General features: G+C 47.7%; 1 long non-coding RNA gene across 1 annotated transcript; it reads right to left on the bottom strand.

Annotated features, from left to right (window-relative positions):
* Positions 1-1919: 1919 nt before the first annotated feature.
* On the bottom strand, positions 1920-7232 carry LOC128330716 (uncharacterized). The gene is made up of 2 exons (XR_008310224.1): positions 7160-7232; positions 1920-2753 (listed from the first exon to the last, which is right to left on the bottom strand). It is a non-coding gene; the product is annotated as an uncharacterized LOC128330716 (long non-coding RNA).
* Between the last annotated feature and the right edge of the window lie 18244 nt (positions 7233-25476).

The following is a 25476-nucleotide window of genomic DNA, read 5'->3' as shown; positions in this document are numbered from 1 at the left end:
CTGGGAAGATGGCAGGATGCCAAGTCCATACTTCGTTTATTTTTGCTCTTGCAGCTTTTGCTGCAAGCAAATGGTTTATTTCTGAAATTCCTTCCAAAGATCCAGCATCATGATGCCCAAGAAAAGAAGACTGGAAATGACCAAAAACATTCAAGTTATTATCTAGGCAATTCAGGCCTTTATGTCCTGAGGCCTGTGAAATACACACACAGAGAGAGAAATCACAAAATTGAGTGGTAGATAGCCTTATTGCCTAGAAAGCAAATTTATTTGGTTCATCTCTTGCCAACATAATTTCAAGAGATTCCTGTATGCAACTTAATGTAAAAATAAATACTATATATTCAACTGTATTCATGAAACTGTCATACAGGAAGTAAAACAGACTTCAGTAAATCACTCAATAATCTAATAGATGATAAGGCTCTGGTGAAGAATTCATTAGTACTAGCTGGGCTGGGCACAGAACATCTATGCCTCTAGTTTGGCCCAGTCATTTTCTCCCGCTCGCTGCTGCTGTTGTTTTCTTGCTGCCCACCCACCTGCCAGCTGCCCGCCAACATCTCCTATCAGCCGACTGCCTCCTTGGCTCCTCCCACCAGTGTGGCTCCACTGGCCAGCCTCCTCCGCCCGCTGGCATGGCTTCACCCACCGGAGCAGCTCCACCGGCCAACTGGCCACCTCCTCCTGCCAGTGTGGCTTTGCCCGGCAGTAGAGCTCCTCCAGCTGGCCACCTTCTCCTGCCAGCACAGCTCCACTGGCCGGCTGCCTCCTCCAGCTGGTGTGGCTCCACCAGCTGGCTGCCTCCTCCTGCTGGCGTGGCTTTGCCCACCAGCATGGCTCCACCGGCCAGCTGCCTCCTCCCGCCAGTGCAGCTCCACCAGCAGGTGTGGCTCCACCAGCCGCCATGGTTGTTTTTTCCCCACCATCCCCGTTGCTTATCCCCTGGCAGTTGCTCGCAAACTCTCAGGAGAGCTGCCGTGTATGGGATTAGTGATGGGTACATTTAAGAGAATTATATATAAAGAAGATTGTCATCAAGACTTAACTTTACAACTCTGTATTCATTCAAATATTCTAGGATCAATAAACCACCAGTTTAGCAGAAGAGTTTAAAGTGCTTACAGATTCACCCACCCAGCAAAAAAGGACAGGTCCATCAATGATGAGTAGTCTGGTGGCTGTAGGCCACCTCCAGCCTCAGAGGCAAGATGCTGCTAAATACCAGTTGCAGGGGAACAACAGCAAGAGAGAGGACATGACCTCACCTCTTACCTATGGGCTTCTCAGAGGCATCTGGTGGGCCACTGTCTGAAACAGGATTCTGGATTAGATAGACCCTTGGGCCTGATCCAGCAGGGCTGTTCTTATGTAAAAAGGAATAGAAATGGTAAGTTAAAGTGCTCACCTTAATTTCTTCACCATGTAAGCAGTAAACATATCCTACAGTTTTACATGTTGTGCTCATTTACAACCTGGCCTCCTTACACCCACACTTTGGTCTTTCAGCCTCAGTTCACTTCCTTTGCAGTAGGAGGTGATGTAGCTCAGTGGTAGTGCACCTGCTTTGCATACAAAACTTTTGAATATGACGAACATTTATATACTGCTTTTTTAATGCTTTATATACCATTTCCAGGTTCAATCACTGGACTCTTCAGATGAGACTGGTAAATATCCTTCTTTGTCTGAATCTTTGGAGACCCACTGCCAGTCAGCATAGAGAATACTGACCTGGAAGAGCCAGTTATCTGACGCTGAATAAGTTATTGATGTTCAGCATGGGATCATCACTGCAGCTCAGGACACTATGAGGAAAATGATCACCTTGTTGCACACTCACCCTGCTTTATTTATATGCTTTCATTTGTATTAGAGAAAATGGCACATGACAGTGATGAACTATATGTAAAAGGTCAATCAATCAATCAATTTTATTATTACAGCCTTAAGCCAACCAGGAGGAAAAACGATAGAAAGAACATACAGAGGTGCAATAAATATCAAAAAGAATATAAAAAATGTAAAAACAAGCATGCAAATAAAGCTAAAAATACATTATAGAAAACCATGGCAAGATGTCTGTCTCATAGCCCCATAAATGAATTTAGCTACTATTTTGGTGACTTCATCATTAGTGTTGGCCAAACAGTAGTTAAGATAAAAGGAGTCAGGCCTGCCAGGGAACTGCTCTAAAATTGGAGAAAATCATTCTCTCCTAGAATCACGATATAGGGGACAATATAGCAAGATGTGAATGAGTTTCAAGGCTGCCCTCTCCACACGAACACAACCCCAAAGCAGTAGAATCTTTAGAAAACCTGCTTAGGAGTATAGCAGAAGGTAATACATTCAACCTGGCCCTAGCAAAGGCCGACCTGAATTTAACAAAGTGAAGGAAAGATAAATATCTGTAAAAGTCGATTGGTGGAGGATGGATGGAGAGAGAGAAAGACAGAAGACTGGAGGCAGACAGAAATTGAGCTGTATCTATTTTATGAAGGAGAAGGGGGTGGATACGTTCTCCGAATTTCAGACTTGCAATGCATTGGACTAACCTTTTCATCAGGTTGGTTATGAGAACATGGGTACATGTGCAATCTAAGACAATCTGATTACCTGAAAAATCTGAAAATTGTGATGTCCCTCTCTTGAATTTCAGGATATGAACTCTTCCAATAATAGTCAGTGCTCCAGCAAATAGCAAACCCATCCAACTATACAATGAAGTGGAGGAATGTGGGATCCCCTTCCTTGAATAAAAAAGATAGTGGCATTGTACAGACATTAGTAGGGATGTGCGTTTCATTTCGGATACAAAACGTTTTGTGCACTAAACAGGCCATTTTGGCTGTTTTGTAGCCAAAACAAAACACCCAATGCTCAAAACAGAAAATCTTGTAGCCAAAACAAAACGTCCCTGTTTTGGATACAAAACATTTTGTTGTTTCGGCTGTTTTGGAACTCCATTTTGCAATCGCAAACAGTCTTTCTCCTTCAGTCTCCATTTTGAGTTTTGACATCTATTTGAATTTCCAGCCCTTCCAGCCTGCAGATTGGCCAGCGAAAGCATGGGCTGATCTGCTGGCAATTGCCTCCTTATTCCTTTTAAGCAAATTTAACGGTAAAATGTAGCCTCATTGGCTAGTGGGGCAGTGTGCATTTACCCTCATTGGCCAGTGGGGCAGTGTGCATTTCATTGTTGTTGTTTCACACTGTTGTGTGTAGATCAATTGCATTTCGGGCGGGGGTGGGTGGGATGTGGATGTGCATGACCTTTGGAAATCTGCCTGATTTTTTTCCAAAGCTCTGCTGTTGTTAATGTGTGATGTTGATGTTATTTGGGGTGGATTTGGGGCAGAAAGGGGGCTTTGGAGGCAGAAGAGTGGTTCAGGTAGTAGTGCCCCAATGGGTGCCTGCTGACACCCAGATTCCAAAAGAATTGGGAAAAGGGCTGATTTTTAAAGAATTCCTGAAGTTGACATGTCTTTGGGGCAGATTCAGAGCAGAAAGGGGGCCTGAGGGACAAAACAGTGGGTTGGGTAGCAGTGCCCCAAGGGTTGCCTGCCACAACCCAGATTCCCAAGGAATAGGGCAAAGCGCTGATTTCTTAGGAACTGTTGGAAGTTTATGCTTCTTTAAGGTCCCCCCCAGGGAACAATGGAGTTGTCAGCAGACCCATAACTCCACCTGGGGGGCACTGGGGTGGCCGGGAGCGAGTGGTGGTGTAGTGCACATAGGGTGCAAACCACCCCCATGGGTTGCTGGGTTCTGTTGTTTCTGAGGTGTTCTGAGTATAGATTCTCTGGTAGCATATGAGATTTTCAACGACAAACCATGAATCCACTCTCATATGCTACCAGAGAATCTGAATCTACCCTCAAAAAATCTCAGAAACAACAGAACCTAGTACTCCATGGGTTAGCAACCCATGGGGGTGGTTGGCACCCTATGTGCTCTACATCACCACTCGCTCTGGGCCACCCTGGTGCCCCCCAAGTGCAGTCATGGGGCAGGAATTATAGAGGTCCATCATTCCCTATGGGGAAGAACTTTACAGATGCGCAAACTCCATTACATCTTTAAAAATCATCCCTCTGCCCAATTCCTTTGAAATAAGTCTGGCAGCTTCCTTGCCCCCACTGGGCATTACCACCCACTCTACTCTGCTCTGGGCCACCCATTTCCCCCCAACATGAAGCTATACTTTTGCTGAAACCTCCATTCTTCCCTATGGGAAAAATCCTATACTTCAAAAATTCACCAAAAATCAGCCCTTTGCCCAATTCCTCTGAAATGTGGGTGGTAGTTTTCACCCATTGGGCACTACCACTCCCACCCACTAGTTTTTCCCCGGGGCCATTTTTTAAAATCCAAAACATTTCGGATTCAGATTTTGCAATTTCAAACAAAAAACATAATTGGTGTGTTTCAGATTGGCTGCTTTTGAACAAAGAACAAAATGGGGGTGTTTCGGATTCGGGCCAAAAACAAAACAGAAAAAAAATGCACAACCCTAAACATTAGTGCCATCTTTTTAGAAGCATGCCCCATGGATCTCCTACTCAGATTCCCACAAAGAAAAAAGTGTATGCCTCAGAGTTTAACTTTTCTAGTAGGAGCAAAGTAGATATTTAGTAACAGATGCCACCTGCATTATTACCATTATCTATCTATCTATCTATCTATCTATCTATCTATCTATCTATCTTTTATTTAAGTTAAGTGCTGGGGCTAAAAGTCAAGGCATAGGTGGGGCAGCCACCACGTGGAATTCCAAACAGGGCGCTGCTGCTCCTCACAGCTCCCAGGTACCAGTGGTATTGCCTGTAGGGACTTTTAAAGTCTCTCGCCACCACTGCTCAGGTGAAATTTCTGAAGAATTCCAAAGGAAGCTAGGGCGGGGAGGAGCATTACATGGTTGCTGATAAACTGGATATTTTCCTAATAAATTGGAGATTTTGCTTAACACTAAATTTGAAGGAAATTTGGAGATGCCCCCGCATCAGACAAAACATCTGAAGAATGCCAAGGGCATCATATCTTCTGCAAAATATGCAGTAGTGACATTGCTAAGGTGTGGCAGTGCTCTGCACTTTCCTGTGAGGTGCAAGAAAAGCTGGCCATTGCCAATGTCTCTGTTAATGCAAAAATCTACTGTTTGTAATTGTTTCATTACACAATGTCTTGCCTTTAGCCACCCACAGAGGCGGTCTTATCCCTGGACTTCTGGGTGGATGTCCAGGCCCTCCACACCCCCTGGGAGCCTCCAAATCTTTCTTAGTTTGTCCAGGGTGGTCTGGTCACCGCACCACATCCCCAGCCTGTGCTGTGCTAGGAGGCCAAGTGTGACTGTGATCTGTACCAGGCGGCCGGGCATGACCTCTGCTTTAGAGACAGAGTGGGGAGTGGGGAAAGAAATATGTGGAATGGGAATATGTTAAGTTGTATGTTGGAATGTTTCTGCTAATGCATATTTCCATAAATACTCCTGTTTTATATTCTTACATTCTTGTGAGCTCAGTTGCTGTTTGTGTTAAAAAAAAATACTAAGGCTCTACACACGACCAATGTGCAGAGCCAAAAGGGGCTCCGCGGGGAGTGCGGGCTTGACCTGCTCTCCCCACAGACAATCACACACCCTTCCTCAGGTGGGTGCTTTGCCTGCCGAGATGAGTGGCGGCTTGGTTCTGGCATTCCTGCGCCCAGCCATGGCTCACCTGGCAGCTCCAGGGGTTGGGTGAAGGGAAGTGCCACTGCGTAGCAAAGCACCCCCTGGAGCCCCAGTAATGCACCACACGGGTGCGTGGTGTATTCCTGGAATCCCCCTCCCTTCTCCCCGTGTGTGCCCTCTGTGACGGTGAGCAGCCGTGGCTGACACACAATCGTTAAACTGAGGTTAACGGAGCACTTGCTCCCTTAACCTCATTTAAAGGGAAGGGTATTAAGGTGGGCTTGCCGCTGTGGAGACACTGGGCTCGCCTGTGAGCCCAGTGGTTCTCATGAGCAAGCAAAATTGGGCTAAGGGAACCCAGCCCAGTTTTGCTTGTATGTGAGTATCACCTCACTTTGTGTGTCACGGTGTATGTATGTATAGGGGGACGATGCTCAACTTGCAGCCGGTGTGGTGGGCGCCAAAGGCCTTTAGGTCCAGGCTTCAAAACTATCTAGGTGCTCCTCTGGCCACCCATTCAACATTTGTGCATTGTTCCTGCACTATTTGTCTACATTACTCTCTACACATGGTACCTAATATAGTTTCAGCTATGAGGAGCTATTTCAATTCAGGTTCCTCCTAGGTTTTCCTAATGGCATAGTGCCAGTCTCTTGCCTCCTCTGATCATGTTGCACATGTAATGAACAGATTTAATATCTATGCTAATATTGCCTGATGCCTCAGCCATCTAAGCTTGAAATGAGCCCCATGGCAGCAAAGGAATTGTTACCTAAATTAAACTGAATCTGCCATGATTGAAAAGGAAGGCAATTTTATTAACCAGTCACTTGTGGGTACATGTCACAAACTAACCCAGCCTTGACTAGATGTCACAGGAGTCTGGTATCTTTCAATAGTTTTCAAACTTAGATGCCCCACATAAGGTACCCCTTATCTCTTTACAAGCCTTTTATCACGGCCACCCTGCAGCCCATAAAGTTCCATGCTGACATTTTGGTGATTTTTTTTTTTTTTTGCCTAATCAGTATCCTTGCTGCAGATTTATTTATTTATTTATTTATTTAACACATTTTAATACCATCCAAAATGCAAGTTCTCTGGGCGACTTACAATAAAAACAACCAATAAAAAGATTAAAACGTTGCAACAATTAAAATGTAAAACATTAAAACTATTAAAAACACAATTAAAACAATATCTAATTAAAAACCTGGGTAAACAAATCCATCTTGACTGCCTTTTTAAAAGTTGTAAGAGATGGGAAGGCTCTTATTTCATCAGGAAGTGTGTTCCAAAGCCTCAGGGCAGCAATGGAGAAGGCCCGTCCCTGAGTAGCCACCAGACAAGCTGGTGGCAACTGCAGACGAACCTCTCCAGATGATCTCGATGGGCGGTGTGGTTCATAGCAAAGAAGACTTGGAAGCTATTCAGACGAGCAGAAAACAGGGTTACATTCTGAAAGCAGATAGAACCCTATTTTACCTCATAGCAAACAGACAGGCACATGCTGCAGACCCAGCACGGAGTGTGAGCGACACACGATTAACTTTTTAAGGTTCTCTCCAGCCCCAGGTAGCATTGTTGGTCCTCCAGCCACGCCCATGACAAGAGCAGTTCCCTGAGTGGAAGGGGCAAGCACATGACCCAAGGAGACCACTCAGAGGGCTCCAAGCTGCAGTCCTGCTTTGCTGCTCCCTGATTGGTAGCCTCAGTTAACCCTTTCCTGGCAACTTTAGCACTGTCAAAGGCATTGAACTCCGTCCCCATGCCCAAAACACCCTGCTCACAACAAGGCAGGAGAGAGAAGAGAGCCGCTGCAGCTGCCGCTGTCAGCAGAGGAAAAGCCAACATGAACACACACAAACCCCAACACACACCCCAGATCCAGGAGGGACACAGCAGATGTCCCCTGGAGCAGTTGCCAGATGCTGGTGAGAGCAGCTGCCAGATGCCCCACAACTAGCCCAGGCACTAAGCTGGTGGCAAGAGCGATGAGATGTGTCTCCTACCACCCCTGTCCAGTTGCCCCCCTGATCACAGGGGGTAGACAAGCAGGCAATGGGGAGTGTGCACCTGCCCTCCTTGCCACATGTGCCACCACCCCCTTCACTCTTGCTTTGGCAGCCCCCATCGCCCCATCCCATCGTACAACAGCATGGCTTGGGAAGACAGACGGGGGAACCTGCACCACCTTTTCACTCTCCCCGCAGCTGTGGCCTCCGTGCTACTCCCCCATCCCACTGTATAGTGTGTGTAGACAGTAAGAACCCCCCTTGCCCCCCCCCCCCACTGCCAACGTTGCCAAGTGGCGACTCTGCCTCCCCATCAATCTGCCACTGCTACTCCCTGGCAGCCTCCCAAATAACAGGGAAGTCAATCTCCAACCCATTTTGGTCCTCTGCGTGTGCACAGAGGCCACTCACGTTACCAGACAAGTGGGTGTAGGAGCTGCTTTGCCTGCCGCTGAGCCCCCTGGGGCCACCGCAAGCCCCCCGCCACCGCTGCCATTGCCACCATGAGGCCAAAATACTTTGCAAGGGGCAGTGGCGGGCAGAGCGGGAGCAGCTGCTGGGCTGACCATTCACCTCCGTGACCCTTGCGTGGACAGTCTGTCAGTCCAGCGGTCACGGTCACTCCTGTTCCACCCCCCCCCGCCACCACGGGGGCCAGCTCCAGCCCCCCCCCCGCCCCGCCATCCCTCTTGGTGTGCAGGACATGTCACACCAGAGCAGGCACACACACTCTACACATGCAAGCACATACATATTGGGGTTGCCAACATTTCATTGCCAGAATGAGAGACACATGTTTGGGGCTGGGGGCTTGGGGAGAGGGCTGAGAGGGGGCAAGAGGATGAACAAGTGGGTGGGGAGGGGTGCAGAAGCATGCAAGTGGTGGGGAGGGGTCAAATGAGTGGACAGGCAAGTGAGTGAGCAGGCAAGTGAGCAAGCAGTTCTTCCACACTCGCATCACTCTATCAGTGGTGCCCCTTGCTACCCATCCTTCTGCACTCTATCTATGGGTGGGGATTCTCTTTCTTCCCAGGGATCTTGCACCGGGACTGCACCACCTCCCTTGAGAAGAAGCGGCCATATCTCTCCACAAAGCTCACCCTGTCATGCCATCCTGCAACACCTTGCGGTCATGCCTATCCCCCTACCAAAGGACCCGAGGTTTCACTGTCCATACACCTCATCTCCTCTCTCCTCTCAGGCACAGGTGCCCATAGGGCAGGCTAACACAAATAAGGGGGGCTGTGTTCCAAGAAGCTGGACCCAGCATCTTTCCTCAAAGGAGAAATTCACATGGATCACAGTGTTTCAGAGCGTGTGCAGACAGCAGTGCCTGAAGCCAAACATCTGCATGGCTGCTGCCTTGAGCTCCTGCGCCTTTTGTGCCTAAATGTCACCCAGAGGCAAGGAACACTCTTTGCTGTGTGCACTGGTCCTGCTACCTCTGGGAGGGGAGCGCTGGTGGGTCCTCATCGAAGCCGTTCTCCCCATGGCAGCTACTCTCTCCTTTGATGCTCCACCCTGCTGCAGGCTTCTTCTTACCATATAGTAGACAAGCATGCACTGCCCCCCCCCCCGGCACCAGGACAGGAAGGGGAGAGCAGCAGCCCAATCACCTGTGCAGTTTAGGAATCGGCGGAGCACAGAGCGGGGTACTACACACTCAGGTTCCTCCTCACAACAACCCTGTGAAGTAGGTCAGGCGGAGAAAGAAGTGACTGGCCCAGAGTCACCCAACAAGTCTCATGGCTGAATGAGGATTTGAACTCGGGTCTCCTCAGTCCTAGTCCAGCACCCTAACCACTACACCACGCTGCAGGCAAGGGCAGCTGCAAGCAAGGGCAGGGACACTCCTGCTCTTGTCCAGTGACTTGCAGGGGACAGGGAGGAGCACAAAAATCCCCATTCAGCCATGATACTTGCTTGGGGACTCTGGGCCAGTCACTTCTTTCTCAGCCTGACCTACTTCACAGGGTTGTTGTGAGGAGGAACTTGAGTATGTAGAACACTGCTTCGGGCTCCTTGGAGGAAGAGTGGGATATTCTATATTATTAATTCTTCTAGACAGGCCATGCGCCCTGCTGGAAAGCAGTTTGACAGTTGGATCGGGGGTGCTGTGAAGCAGCAGGGAGCTCAGAGGCTGGGGGCAGCTTCGTGAGCTGGACAGTTGGCTCTGAGGGCTGCAGACAGCAGACAGTTGGCTGAGCTGCGCAGTGAAGCGGCAGGGAGCAGGGAGCTCAGAGGCTGTCAGGCGAGCAAGCGACAGTCCCTGGCAGTGGCAGGGGGAAGCAAGGACTGCAAGACAGAGATAGAAAGATGGAGGACAGAGAGCACGAGCATGAGACTTGCGGGCGGGAAGACTTGTGGGGGGCGAGCGGGGGTTGCGAGAGTGAGCAAGAGCATTCTGGGAGTGGTGAGAGACTTGCGGGTGGCGGGCGGGGGGGCAGAGTGAGCGAGAGCATGGCAGGAGTGGCGAGAGACTTGCGGGGTAAGCGGGGGTGGCGAGAGTGAGCGAGAGCATTGCGGGAGTGGTGAGAGACTTGCAGGGGCAAGCGGGGGTGATGTGAGTGAGTGAGAGCATTGCGGGAGTGGTGAAAGACTTGCGGGGGACAAGCAGGGGTGCCGAGAGCAAGCAAGAGTGTTGTGGGGGTGCAATGCCACAGACTCAGTGCAAGACCAGACAGATGCTCTATGCAGGGTCAGCTAGTAAAATGTCAAATGAATGAATAGTATGATATGTGTCTGTGCAACTATTCCGCTTAGGGGATAGGGCTGCTACAGGAAGAAGGATTTGATTTTGAGCTCCCTGCCTGGCATCTCCAGGTCGGGCTGAGTGGGAATCCTGCCTGAGCGCCTCGGGACAGCACTAAACTGGATGGACCAATGGTCTGACTCAGTGGAAGGCAAGGCAGTTTCCTATGTTCATATTTTCCCTTGGGCTCATTTGCAAGGTGCCTGCCACTTTAAGGAAGCTCAGTGCTGTTTGCTGGACAGGCTTTCCCCAAACAAACTTCTGCTGTGCTTTGCAGCCCACTCTGTGATCCAGGCTCTATGGTATCCCAGGGGAAGGAGCCTCAAGCAGCGTCCCACAGAGTTCCGTGGCTCTACATGGGCACTGGGAGGGGGTAAGCAACCTCCCCTGCTTGCTGAACCTGGCTTTAGAGGAGGGGCTGGGAAGTGGGTGACCCTCTTTTGACAGAGCCCTGTTTGAGGGTTTGCCAAGGTTCCACATGGTAGGCTAACCCCGCCTACCACCTACCGCCCTGCCTACCCCGCCTACCGCCTTCAGACCTCAAGCCCTGTTTTTGCTGGTTGTGAGAATAGTTTCATTCTCTTAAATACCCAGGGCCCAAGCTGTTTAGGGCTTTATAGGTTATAACCAAAACCTTGTACTTTGCCCAGAAACGTATCGGCAGCCAGTGTAGGTCTTTTAAGATAGGAGTTATATGGTCTCTCCAACATGACCCAGAGACCAACCTGGCTGCCGCTTTCTGGACTGACTGCAGTTTCATATAAAGGCATCTCTGGCCACTGCCTCTCCAACTCTCCAACTCTCCAACACCATGGAGAGTTGTTTGTCCAGAAGCACCCCCAGACTGCATACCTGTTCCATCTGGGTAAGTGTGATCCCATCCAGAACTGGTAGATCAAAATTGTCTTTTGAGTTCCGACTCCACACAATAAGTACCTCTGTCTTATCTGGATTCAGTCTCAGCCTGTTACCTCTCATCCAGCCCATCACTGCCTCCAGGCAGACATTTAGGGAGGTTATACCTTCTCCTGATGCTGTTGACATGGATAAAAAGATTTGGGTGTCATCAGCATACTGATAACACCCTGCATAAAATCTCCTGATGATCTCTCCCAGCGGTTTCATGTAGATGTTAAACAAATCGGAGACAATATGGAGCCCTGAGGGAAACCATAATGAAGTTCAGTTTTTGAAGAACATCATTCTCCAAGGGACAGCATCTGGAATCTGCCTGAGAGGTAAGAGAGGAACCACTGCACAGCAGTGCCTCCCACCCCCAACCCCCTTAGATGCTCCAGAAGGATACTATGATCGATAGTATCAACAGCCACCGAGAGGTCCAAAAGGACCAAGAGAATCACACTTCCTCTGTCAATTGCCATTTGGAGATCATCCATCAGGCCGACCCAGGCAGTCTCCACCCCATAGCCCACCCGAAAGCCAGTCTGATTAGGGTCTAGATAATCAGTTTGATCCAAGGCTGCCTGGAGTTGGGAGGCCACCACCCTCTCAATTGCCCAGCCATGGAAGGTTGGAGACAGGCCTATAGTTGCACAACTCTGAGGAATCCAAGGCAGGCTTCTTCAGAAGTGGTCTAATAATTTCCTCCTTAAGGCAAGGAGGCATCCTGCCCTCCCTTAGAGAAGCATTTATGATCTCTACTAGGTCTTCTACAACAACCTCCCTGCCAGATAGTTTTAGCCATGTCGGGCAAGGGTCAAGAGAACAGGTGGTAGGCCACATCACTCCAAGCAGCTTGTCCACATCCTCACAAGTCACAGACTGAAACTTATCCAGCCTAACCACATGGGAGGAGTCACTGGACACCTCTGATTCAGATACTGAAGTAATTGTGGGATCTAAATCTAAGTCGGCCCTAATACAAGAGATGTTATCCACACAAAAATCATTAAACACGTCACAGCGGGGAATAGATGGTTCCAAATTCTGATTAGAGGACTCACTAGTCCTCTCACAACCCTGAACAACTCCGCTGGACATAAACTTGTGGACACAATATGTGCTGAAAAGAATAGCTTCTTTGCCACCTCTATTGCCAGAGCATAGATCTTCAAATGTGCTCTATGTTGTAATCTGTCGGATTCGAGTCGAGTCTTCCTCCACTTGTGCTCTAGTCATCTTCCTCTCCACTTCACCCCCATAGTTCTTCTGTATACCAAGGAGCCAATTTTGAAGCGGGTCAGAGAGGACGCTTAGGTGCGATCATGTCTACTGTCCTGGTGAGCTTGCTGTTCCAGTTCTCCACCAGGCCATCAACTAGATCACCAGCAGAGCCAACACTAAATCACTCCAAGACTTCTTGGAACCCTATTGGGTCCAATAACCTTCTTGGGTAGACCATTCTAATGGGCCCCTCACCCCTGCGAGTGTGGGGTGTGACTGTGAGTCCAGCGCTAACCAGATGGTAGTCCATCCATGACAATGGAGAAATTATCTGAGTCCCCACCCATGGAACACCACCCTAATCAGAGTGAAAGACCAGATCAAGCGAGTGAGCTGCAATGTGCGTTGGTCCCAAGACCCTTTGGGAAAGGCCTATAGTTGTCATGGCTGCTATGAACTCCTGAGCCACCCCAGACAAATTGGTCCCAAAGTGGACATTGAAGTCCCACAGCACCACAAGCCTGGGAGACTCCAATGCCAAACCCAAGACCAAGTCCGTCAGCTCAGTTTGGGACTCCATCAGGCCGCAGGGCAATCAGTACACCAACAGAAGTCCCAGTCTATCCTTGGTCTCCAAACTTAAGTATACACATTCAATATGGTCAGACACTTCCACAGGGATCCTGGTCAGGGAGAGGTTATTCTTTTAGACCACAACCACTCCACCTCCCCGCCCACATCTCCGCACCTGCTCCTCAACAAAGTACCCTGGAGGGAGAAGCTGGGACCAGACTTGGCCACCAGCCTCCCCCAACCATGTCTCTGTAATACATACCAGGTCTGCCCCTTCATCCAGAATCAAATTATGCATTGTTTCCAACTTATTCTGGACAGACTTGGCATTACAGAGGAGCAAGGTGAGGGTCTGTGGGAGGTTAGCACTGCTCCCCAAGGTCAAAGAGCTGGCAGGACAGCCAGAAGGGGAAACAGCTAATAGATTTCTGGCTTCCCTTCCTGTATAATGATGCACTGACCAGCCAACTTTATTTCTTCTATTCCCCACCTCCACCGGAATAGCCACGCCACAGTGAGTGGACACCCCCACCACCACCGTCTCCCCATCCCCAGACAAACCAAGACACATCTGAAAAACCTAGGACCTGAAAACAACAGAAGCCAAAAAATCCCACCTGAGCCTCACCCTCGTTGCCCCCAAAGTGGCTCCCCCAAAGGGGTGACCCCTTTTGATGGAGCCAGCCGTCGTGTGGGTGGCCGATCCGGCCACCCGGCTACGAGCGGTTTCTCATCTGCAGGGAGAGTGGGCTAAGCCCGCTCTCTCCACAGAACCCTCTCAGGTGCTTCACACTGATAGCGTGAAGCTCCTCAGTGAGGTCATTCACACAATCAAAAACTGTTCTACATGAGTTTGGGACCTGTGTGTGCTCCCATTTTTTGATTGTGTGAAAGCAGGGTAAGAGGAAAACCTGGGTAGAAGTGATCGTGTGGAAGCAAGGTAGGAGGAAAAGCTCACCAGGTTTTCCTCCTAGCTTGCTTTCACACAATCACTTCTACCCAGGGTTTCATCTTACCTTGGTCCCACACAACTGAAAACTGGGAGTATACACAGCTCCTATACCTGGGTAGAACACCATTTTTGATTGAGACTCTCCACACAAGTAGTGTGGGGTTTTGCGGGGAGAATGGGTCAAGTCCGCTCTCTCCACACATAAGCATCTGCCTAGTCCTGGGTGGCAGGATCAGTCACCCACATGATTAGATGCCCACACGATTCTTCACAGAGCCAGTGGGGGTGGCAGAGATCGGGGACCGCCTGGGCTCCGGAATTCCCAGAACACCTGTGTGAGTGCGCGTGGCATTCTGGGGAGACTCCCAAGGCCAGGAGGCTTGTTGTTGGCTCCCAATTAGGGATCTCCTTGTGAGTTGCCATGGTGTGGTGACTCACAATCAAAAGAATGGGGTTAGTGAAGTGCTCGCTCCACTAACCTCATTTTAGGGGAGGGGTACTTTGGAAGGCTAGCAGCTGGGAGACATGTGGTGCTGCATACCACCTCCCCAAACCAGGTTGGTCTCCCTCAGCCTGGTTTGGGGAGGTTGTGAGAATAGCCTCATTGTGTGAATGATCTCAGCATCTGTAACCTCAGAGAGGGGGTTAATATATTTTGGTAACTTGCAACCTTTAATCTGGGGGAGAGCACCCCAAATGCCCCTATTCTCTGGGAATTGCATAGTATCACAATACTGCTTCCCCCTGCTTTAGGGAGACATTGGTGTCTTTTTGGTACCAGGAACCATAATATGAACTCTCATAGAGGCGGGTCTCACGATCCGTGAGACCTGCTTTTTAAAAAACTGCGGGGAGAGCAGGCTAAGCCCGCTCTCCCCGCAGATGAGCGGGCAGGGAGCCCTGGGCAGCCGAATCGGCTGCCCACACAATAGCCAGCTCCGTGATGGAGCCGGTGGGGGGGTGGGGGGAGCGGGGGGCACGTGGCCCCTGCAAGCCCCACGGCATACTGGGGAGACCCCCGGAGCCAGGAGGTGGCTTTTCGCCTCCCGGCCGGGGGTCTACTTGTGAGTAGGCATGGCGCAAAGGCGCACCACGGGTACTCACAATTGTAAAAAGCAGGTTTGCTGGAGTGCTTGCTCCGCAAACCTGCTTTTTACCAGGGGTTCTCGAGCAGGTTACCCGCTCAAGAACCACCGGGCTTGGCTGCGAGCCCGGTGGTTCTTACGGTCAACAAAAATCGGGCTAGCCTCTGCTAGCCCAATTTTTGTTGATCGTGAGAATCGCCCCATAGTCATCTTAACTAGAAACCAGCTTATTTCACCAGAAAAGCCAAGACTGCCATGTTTATAATGTCTGGCTTGTGTCAATGTAGACATAGAGAAGTAAGCAACAGCCAGCACAGCAACTCCATATATACTCCCATATTTTGCTAGTAGACCATAATATTTTTTTTTCTTTAAAATCCAGTTTCTACTAATTCATTTTAGGAGTTTCAAGTTTCTGATTTCTGACTCTTCACTGCTACATTGGGAATATATTGCTTTCTTTAAACTGCCTTGTCTAATGTTATAATTTTCCTTTTGTTCTCACACAAGAAACCACTTATCTAGCTTTATCAGCTTGATAGCTTTTGTTTGCAGAAGCTCTAGCCAAGTCTAAATCTAGAATTTAAAGCTGATAGCTCAGCCAATCTCTTCCCCCACCTCACACTTTTCTTTCCTACCATCAGAAATCAATTTGTTGACTGATGATTGCTTGGGCAGGATGTAGTTCCTATCCCTACTTCTTCTTGCTGGATGTTGAATCCACTTGTCAGATGCAGTAATTGGTTGTGTTCTTATTCCCTTCTTCTGCAGTGATGGAAAGGGGAAAACTGCCAAACAATTCTTTCTGTCCTGCCTGACTTTCTATTCTCTGCTGTTAGGTCTGGTAGGGATGAATACAATTGTGCTTGAGACAAAATCATATTCTGGCCTACTCTGACCTACTCTGTTACAAAACGGGGGTTTACAATTGTCCTCCACAGATCTTGTATCCAGACCTGCTTTTCTTCAAATGAGTTCAGGGTGCTGTATCTCTTTCATCCTATTGTTCCCTCACAACTCTTGTGAGGTAAGATTGATCTAGTGGTAACTACTAAATCAGGCCAGCTCAACTTTGTCTCCCCTACCCCAGTTTTTGGACTATGACTCCCATACTCCCCAGCCACAATGGCCCAAAACCAGGGATTATGGGACTTGCAGGCCAACTTTTTCAGGAGGGCCTGTTGAGCAACCCTGTACTAGACTAAAGGCATCCAGTAAACAATCTACCAAATGAGGCTTTGAACCCAAGTCTCCCTGCTCCAGGTCCAGCCTGCTAATCACTACACTAGATGAGCTCTTAAATACTGTGGAAACTTTGGATAGCTTCAGACAACACTCTCACAATAATTCAGAAGAATAAGGGCGTATGTGGAAAGGCCACAACATGCCACCCCACTGTTGCCTAACTGCACACTTACCCTGACCCCACAGGTGACTAGGCAACAGTAGGATGGCATAGCAGATGGTGGGAGACATGTATGCCCATGTTCCTCCTCCATGAGATTAGGACAAGCAGTGGGTGGTGGATTGTCTAAACTGGTGCGTTGTGACACGTACATCTTCAGTATGTGCTACCTGTTCTCCCCTCTCTGTCCCACTGCCTAATTTGTCTATGATGTCATTCACACAGTCAAAAACTGTGTACTACCTGGGTTTGGGAGCTGTGTGTGCTCCCAACTTTTGGTTGAGTGGCAGCAAGGCAAACCTGTGTAGAAGCGATTGTGTGGAAGGAAGCAAGGTAGGAGGAAAAGCTACTGAGGTTTTCCTCCTACCTTGCTTCCACACAACTGAAAATTGGGAGCATATGTAGCTCCCAAACCCAGGTAGAACACAGTTTTTGATTGTGTGAATGACCTCTATATTTTCTTCTCTCTATTTCCTTTCTGTAGAGGTTCCTTTCTGACATCATATTGCTATTATTATCCACTAACATTATTACCACCACTAATGCTGATATAAATTTCAGCTCATGTTTCTCCTGTGAATGTTGATGTCAAATATAGTTCTGATATTCTCTGCCTATATGTGAGATCCAGTTGTATGTGACAGAGGTTGATTGTTGACATTCAACAATATTTAGTATTTAGCAGGTTTTGATAGTGGATGTTCATTTAGGGCATTTAGTATAATATTTTTTACAGTACTGGGTATTTGGCATGCAACAGTTTTCACTTTTGACTTTATTGAAGATTCTCATGAAAATGTGCAATAAATGATATAAAACATTTAGCAATGCCAATACAAAATGTATAACAATACAACACAAATTATGTGTGTGTATGTGTGTGGTGTGATGCTCAATCTATAAGGGAGGAGGAGTGTGGTTTTGCTGTGTGGAACATCCTGTTTGATCAGCCACAGGCAAATAGAAGAGAGATGTAGTAGGTTTGGGAAGCAATTGGGCACAGCAAGCAGGTGTTAAAATCATTACCATGTGCCCATGCTGTGAACATCTCAGCCTTGTAAGATCTTTTATTCCACTGTTCATTGTGGCACTCTGAAGACACTAGAGGCTGGGCAGCAAGCTAGGAGAAGCCAGACTCCACATATCCATCCCTCTTAGCCAGCTGGCTCCCCCACCCCACCAGAAGTATCTCCAGCTACAAGACTGCACTGCAGAGGAAATAAAGACAACAGTGAGTAATCAGCTAGAATTTAGCCAAACTGCCCTCCTTTACCCTCTTTGACTAGGTCCTCTGGATTAACATTAAGGATGCATCATGGGCATAACGATAGGGGGGGCAGGGGGGCACGTGCCCCCGGCGCCATCTTCGCAGGTCACGTGGGGGGCGCCACCATGACCCCAGCCGATCACAAAATTTTTTAAAAATTTTTTTAAAAAAAATTAAAATAAAAATTTCGGCGCCCCCCAGTGGTCCCTTCCTCACAGCGCCGGCGCCATGCCCCCCCATTGACTAGTTTCCTTTGTATTCCCGCACTCGTGCTGCATTGCAAGGCATTGGGCAAGGGGCAGAGGCAGGCTGAGTCGCCTGGTCTTGCTTTTCTGGTGGGCGGAAGGCGGCTCCGCTTTGACTCCGGCAACTCCAGGAACTTCGGAGGAGGCGGGTGAGCTTTGGAGGGCAGGAGAGCCACAGGGAGAAGGGAGGAGGAAGAGGCGGCGGGAAAGTGTCCCTGCGCCGCAAGGAGCCGGCCGGAGCCATGAATTAGCAGCCAACAACAGTAAGAAAATACGAGAGGGAGAAGGGGAGAGAGAAAGAGAGAGAGAGAGAGTGCAGAGCTTTCTGCAAGAGAAGAAGAAGAAAAAATGTACGTGTGACAAATTATGCTACCAAGAAACAATAAGATCTTGTCCCGAGATCTCCCACCCTCCAGCATGGCCACGCCCCCGATCATGAATAATCCATGAGCAGCTTGCTTCCCCTCTGCGCCGGGGAAATGTCTTTCTCCAGCCAAATATCCTTGGTGCGCTCCGCGCTGCTTCTTCATAAAGGCTGCTGCAGAAGAGCCACCCATCCCTATTACGAATAATTCATGAGGGAAGAATGACTGTTCCAAAAGGGCACCAAATTGTCGTCAGCTTTTCCCAAACGCAGGTTGAGAGGAAGTGAGGCTCTGAGATGGGAGGAAGTGAAGCAAGGTTTAACGTTTGCCAGGGCTCAACACTGTTCTCTCCTGGAGGCACTAATTGAAACTAGTTGTTCCTAAATCTTTTTATTTGCTTTCACTCTTCTCCTAGCTATAACCCTGCATGTGTGCAGCCGATTACCTCTGCTCCCCATGCCCTTTTAAGGGAATAGTTGACTCCCCTCCCCCTCCTCTCTTTCACCCAGAGGCGTAACTAGGGAAAACGGCGCCCGGGGCAAGCACTGAAATTGCGCCCCCCCTCGCCGCCCCCCAACATACATCTGACTGACACATGTGTTTTTCCCTCACAACAACCCTGTGGAGTTGGCCTGTATCTCAAACAACAGAATTATGATGCAATGATGATACATACTACATTATACTTAGGTCACTATATTAATAAGAGAGTACCCTAAATCATGAAAGCTTAATATGGATATACCAATACATTTAATATACTTCAATATATCAAGATCACAAATACATAATTACAGCCTTTAAAATTAAATTTGACAGGGGGATACAATCTATAACTCCTTATTTAAAATATTTGTGCAGCCTCAACTTAAAAATGAGCTTGACATAAAGGAAACCATGTGTCTAAGTGGATTTTTTCCTGAAACCAATGTTTGTAAAGGATTTTCCAGAAAACACATGTACAAGTAGATTATTTCTAAAAGCCATGATGGGAGTTGGGTCCCCAAATGATGTTGGACTAGAAGTTGAGAACTCTTGGCACAAGGTCTTAAAACAGAGCTAACAGCCTTTGATCAAGTTCCCAGAAACAGAAACCAAATCTATTCATAAACAATTGTTAATCCTTTCCCACTATCTAAAACGCCCCATCCCCCCACCTCTCTGCTGGGTTGCTCAACATATTACAATATTTTAAAGGATAATATTTTACTGCTAAGGCAATACTTTAAAAAATGCATATATTACAAATCATCAGCTTAGGCACATCAGCAAAGTCTCTGCCTAGAATCCTGCCTTTAAAGTGTGGCTATAAGTGAGTGACCCCCCCCCCCGAATATGACTGCAAATCTGCTTTGTTTGTAAGGTGTGTCTCAGGCTGTCTCTTCTCTCCCTTTGTGAACTAAAAAAAGATGTTTACATGCCTAACTCGACCTTCAGATGGGTCTACCCGAGAAGAAGTCTCTGTTCAGGAAATTATCCATCTTAGTCCAAGGGGCGGGGGGAGAGACAACCCTGCCTTCCTTCAGTAAATAAAGCATCTGAGGCGAAGAAACCCTCACAGCCAGGAATAAACTTCCTAGTACTACTTTTCTGCATAAGTCTGCAAGGAATTATGGTCAATATCAACAATCAAGCCTTTCCCTTCTTACAGACTAGTGACTCTCTGAACTATATTTCATTTCAGAGCGGTGCTAACTGAGCTTTAACTTAACAAGCTCACCTCCTCCCTGCCTTCCCCCCTCTCGCTGAGAGGAGCTCTTCGGTTTGGACTCTGGGGAAGCTGTCAGTATCTCTGGTCTCCTGTCCGGGCTCAGTAATGCAGACTCTCCCTTAGTGGGGAGGGGAGCCAGCCCAGCTCGTCCTACTAGGTGGCTGCTGGCTTAAGGCTGTCTCGTGGCATTCTTATAGCCCTTCCCAGTCCCCTTCGGAGCTCTTAACAATCCAGCCTTTTGGGCGCGCCTCCCCCCACCCCCTCCGCTCTTTCTCTGTCTCTTCACTTGGCTTTAGCCTGAAGGGGGGATTGTAGTAGCTGGCAAGCGAGACAGCATGCTGCTGCGGCAGCACTGCCTAGTGGGGCTCTTCGCTCCCCTCGCTGGGTCTCTTCTTGCTTTCAAGTAAATGCTATTCTGAAAGAATGCACTTCACAGACGGGCTACAAATAAACTTGGGATCCATAGGCAGCGAAAAGGTGCTGCACAAAATGGAAAGATTTACTCTTTTGCTTTACACATCCTGACTAGAATGGGAGAAAGGCAATACATAGGTATTACATTTTGCACCACTTCCCCCATCTTCCATCTGTGCCCCCCTCCCCAAAAACAGAGCATGAAAAGGAAAGCTACAAAGTAGCAAATGCAGCATTTATCTTCTTTGCAATCACTCCTCTCATTGCCCCAAAATTGTGCAGCTCCTGCATTCTTCCCAGTCATTTGATGTTGCTGAAGAAGAGGGCGTGACACACACAGACAAACACACGGAGCGAGACACAAGAAGTGTCAGAAAGAGATATATAGGCAGTTTGCTTACTTTGGGGCTGGGGAGGGAGTAGAATCAAAGAATGCAGCCAGCGAGAAGCAGGGCAGTGGTGGGCAAAATCAAATCAGGTCAAAAACGGCAGTACACAGGCTACAGTTCACAGCACAGCACACGCAGTCAGCACGAGTTTGCAAACAGCACAGTCTCTCTTCAACAATCCACCCACGTGGTCGCAGGGACATGCGCTGACTGAAGTGAACCAGCGAGCCCCGCCCCGCCGCCTGCCCGGACTCTGTCGGATTCTTGATTTGCGAGTGCAGTGCACAGCACTGCGTGTGTGCCTGTGCAAGTGCGGGGGCCTGCGGCGCCACCCTCCCGGAACCGGAGGAGACAGCAGTTGCGGCAGCAGTAGTGACAGTGAGCAGCGCCCAGTGTGGCGCCCCCGCTGGCTGATTGGAATTTTTTAAAAAAAAAAAATTGCTGCCCGCATGCCTGCCGCCAGTGGGCGAGCGATCGGTGGGCGATCCAGGGGGAGCGGCGGGGGGGAGCCACTTTTTGGCGCCCCCACGTGATCTGCCAGGGTGGCGCCGGGGGCACGTGCCCCCCCGCCCCCCCTATAGTTACGCCCCTGCTTTCACCCAGCCGCTACTTGTCTTAAGAAGACACAGCAGCTCTTAAAATGAAACTGTAAAGACTTGAAGTTCTTATCTCGCTTAGTTATCGGTGTGTTGTTTGTTTTCTCAACCATGGCTGCAGGAAGATAATGAATGGAATGGAGTTTAAAGCGTTGATTGGGAAGTATAAGGTGCTGTGTGTGTGTGTGTGAGAGAGAGAGAGAGAGAGAGAGCAAGAGAGAGCGGGGCTTAAAACGAGAGAGAATTGATCCTTCACAAAGTTTAATTATTTGTCTGATTTTGTAGTTTGAAACAGGAAATAACGTGGATTTAGCAAGCTTAAGAGCTACTCTGAGCACATTAAAAGCATTGTGCATTATTAGAATATTTCAGCCTTTCAAGAAATGTCCTGTTTAGGGGATATGTGGTTTCCCTCCACCCACCCTCTTCAAAATACTGCCATTAATTAAGAGGCTGCTGGAATGAAACAAGAACGGGGAGAGGGAGAGAAACCCTTGTGAAGTTTATACATATATTACAGTTTATGTTTAAGTTCAGCATTGATGAACTCCTATACACCAGTTGTAAATAATTTACTTGTAATAAATCCAATTCTCTACAGATGGACTTACATTCAGGTAGTATGTTTAGAAGGATTGTAAGATTATAGCATCTGGATTTCTTATTGATTTCTTCTTCCAGACAAAGTTAAGCAATTTTAAGAAGCATTTATTTCAGAGGGAGAGTACTAAGAACATGTTTAGTCACCTCACCACCCTAAATTTAAATAACTCAAAACTGCTTCATTTTGCCTAGACCTAGTTTGCCCCTAAAGCTGCAATGGGCACTTCTTAAATGCTGCATCCAAACATGTAGGATTCAGCATTCTACTAAGCTGACACAAACAAAGAGAAAAATCACAACTTCATGAGCAACCCAATCCTGTGCCTATCTACTCAGAAGTAAGTGCCACTGGGTTCAGGGAACTTGCTTCCAAGTCAAGGAGCATAGAATTGCAGCCTTACAGTAGTCAGCTCTATCAGTGGCTACTAGTCTGAGGACTTTAGGCCACCTTCAGCCTCAGGGGCAAGGAAGGTGCAATTATAATGTTCATGTAGTAGTGCCATAATTTGTTAATTAAAAGATTAACAAGCTTGACTTGTATTTTTGAGCTGATATTATGGTGAAGTTATCTGAAAGATGGGTGTCAGATGCTTGGACAGGGGGTGCAATTTCAGTGCTTGCCCTTCCCTGGAGTTGTAGTTCAAAAACAGCTAGAGTGCCAAGGTTCCCCATCCTAGGCACTATTTTCCCTAGATATGCCTCTGGCCTGATCCCGCAGGGCTGTTCTTCTGTTCCTCACTGGGGGTTGCCAGTTTTTCAGCCTTGCTTCTGCATCTGTGGCTTTTAATAGCATCTCAGCCTGCGTAAGTTGAGGGATAAACATTATGGATGAGCTGTGAAATGTTTCAGCTGCAAATTTCTGCCTGTCAAGCAACTATCAAACACACAGCTACAGAGGCTTATTGGAAAGTTGGTAGCCCTGGTGTGGGTTGTTGTGCTATCAAGTTGGTTTTGACTCCTGGCACCCACAGAACCCTGTGGTTTTCTTTGGTAGAATACAGGAGCGTTTTACCATTGCCTCCTTCCACGTAGTATGAAATGTTGCCTTTCAGCATCTTCATATATCACTGCTGCCCGATATAGGTGTTTCCATTCGAACCCGCAACCTTTTGCTCCCTAGGCAACTTACTTCCCTGCTGTGCCATTAGGTGTGGCTTGTATTCCTTGTAAATCTAGGAGTAGGCAGTTGTGGGGTGTGTGTGTGTGTGTGTGTGTGTGTATGTAGGATCTTGATTATGGAAGTTGGCTGAGTGTCAGGATGGGACAGGTGTCTTGTGTGTGTGCTGCAGTAGTATTTATGAACATAGGAAGCTGCCATATACTGAGTCAGACCATTGGTCTATTTAGCTCAGTATTGTCTACCCAGTCTGGCAGCGGCTTCTCCAAGGTTGCAGGCAGGAGTCTCTTGCAGCCCTATCTTGGAGATGCTGCCATGGAGGGAACTTGGGACCTAGATGCTCTTCCCAGAGTGGCTCCATCTCCTGAGGGGAATATCTTCCAGTGCTCACACTTCTAGTCTCCCATTCAAATGCAAACTAGGGTGGACCCTGCTTAGCTAAGGGGGCGGCGGGGGGGCGCAATTTCAGTGCTTGCCCCGGGTGCCGTTTTCCCTAGTTATGCCTCTGGGATGCATTGATCCTGGGTTGTTGTAAACTGCCCAGTGACGTAAGTTTGGGGCAGTATAAAAATGTTTTAATAAATATAAATAAATAGATATCCTCAACATAGTCTTCCCTCTCCCATTAAAGACTCTTGAAAGTGCTCCATGGACTTGTGAACCTTTTTCACAAGAACCTTCTGAACCTTTTTCAGGGATCAAGTGAATTCTGAGATTAACTACCACTTTAGGATTGGAGAAAAGAGCCAAACTATGGATTACCTCCTCATGCTTGGCACAAAAGGAGTTAGCAAAGCAGAGATAAACACACAGCATGACTTTTAAAAAACCCAAATGAAGATATCATGGTATATAAGAGAATACTGACAGCACACCTAAAAGTAAACGGTGAGATGGATCATCTTCTTTGGGGAAACTATGTTCCAGGCCATACCAGAGGGCCATTCACTCATTCCTACCACATGCATTCATCCAGTGACATGGTATGGAGAGGATATGGCACCACACCCACTGCTTGGGCCCCCTGACTCTGATGCATCTGCTGGCCATGTCTCCCAGCATCCGCATGTCCAGTGTTTGTGCTGCATTTAAGGGGCCCTATACACTTCAGGAAACACATGGAGGGAACATGTGTACAGACTAGGTCTCACATCTTGTAAATAAGGTAACTTTATAAGAGCAAGTCCTACTGAGAAGATACTAAAGAGCAGGGAGGCTGATATGGGAGGACATATTCTAACAGATGTTAATGACAATATTCCATCAATAACATGCAATGTTGTGTTATTACTTGGAGTCTCCTACAGACTGTACTACCAAGAAGAGGATGTAGGTGGTGCTTTCTTGAAATATATTACAGATGTGTCAACAAGGAAGCAAGAATTAGTATCAAGAGGAATAAACAGACAGAAAGATATAAATATACAGAAGCCCTCATTATTCACAAGAGTTCCATTTTGGCCAACAATTGCAGATAACAAAAATGTAGATAATGAAATCTTAAGTCAATAGGAATTGGGGGTGGTATTCTGGAGCACAGGGAAATGACAGAAAAATCACCGAAAAGACAGGGTAAAAGCAGAATAAGGATGGAACACGGTACTCTAACTTGGCCATCTCAGCTCTCCCACTCTCCATCTCCTCTAGCAGTGCCCTCCAGCTTTTCCAGTAATGCGTAATCATGAGCCTTCCTCATCCCACTGTGGAAATTCAGCATTTAGCAGCACAAACCCATTGACCTGTTTGGTTGATAGGCTGGCCAAAGAGGCAGCACAAAATTAAATCCAATTCAAGTAAACACACACAGAGGAGTGTGTGAGAATCAAGAAGTGAGAGGAGAATCAATTTCCAATGGATAATTAAAATCAATTTTTAATTTAAATTGGATTTTAATTGCAATTTAAATTAAATAATACAGTACTGTAATTATCAAAATTAAAATTAACTTTTAATGTGAAATTTTAATTATAATAAAATTTCATCAGAATTAAAATTAAATTTTAAAAGTTATAAGCATCTTATGAGTGCAGCACAGTTCAAGAGGCTCCAGAAAATAGCTCCAACAAGCTCCACAGGAATGGCTCCAAAAAGGCTCCACAGAAATGGCTCCAATAAGCCTACAAAAGCTCCAGAGCAATGGCTCCTGAAGGCTCCCAATGGCTCCTTAAGGAAACCAAATGCTGCCAACT

Source organism: Hemicordylus capensis, chromosome 6 (genome assembly GCF_027244095.1).
Source record: "Hemicordylus capensis ecotype Gifberg chromosome 6, rHemCap1.1.pri, whole genome shotgun sequence".
NCBI lineage: Eukaryota > Metazoa > Chordata > Lepidosauria > Squamata > Cordylidae > Hemicordylus > Hemicordylus capensis.
Note: the sequence above shows the minus strand (reverse complement) of the source record. Positions and strands in the feature narration are given on the sequence as shown.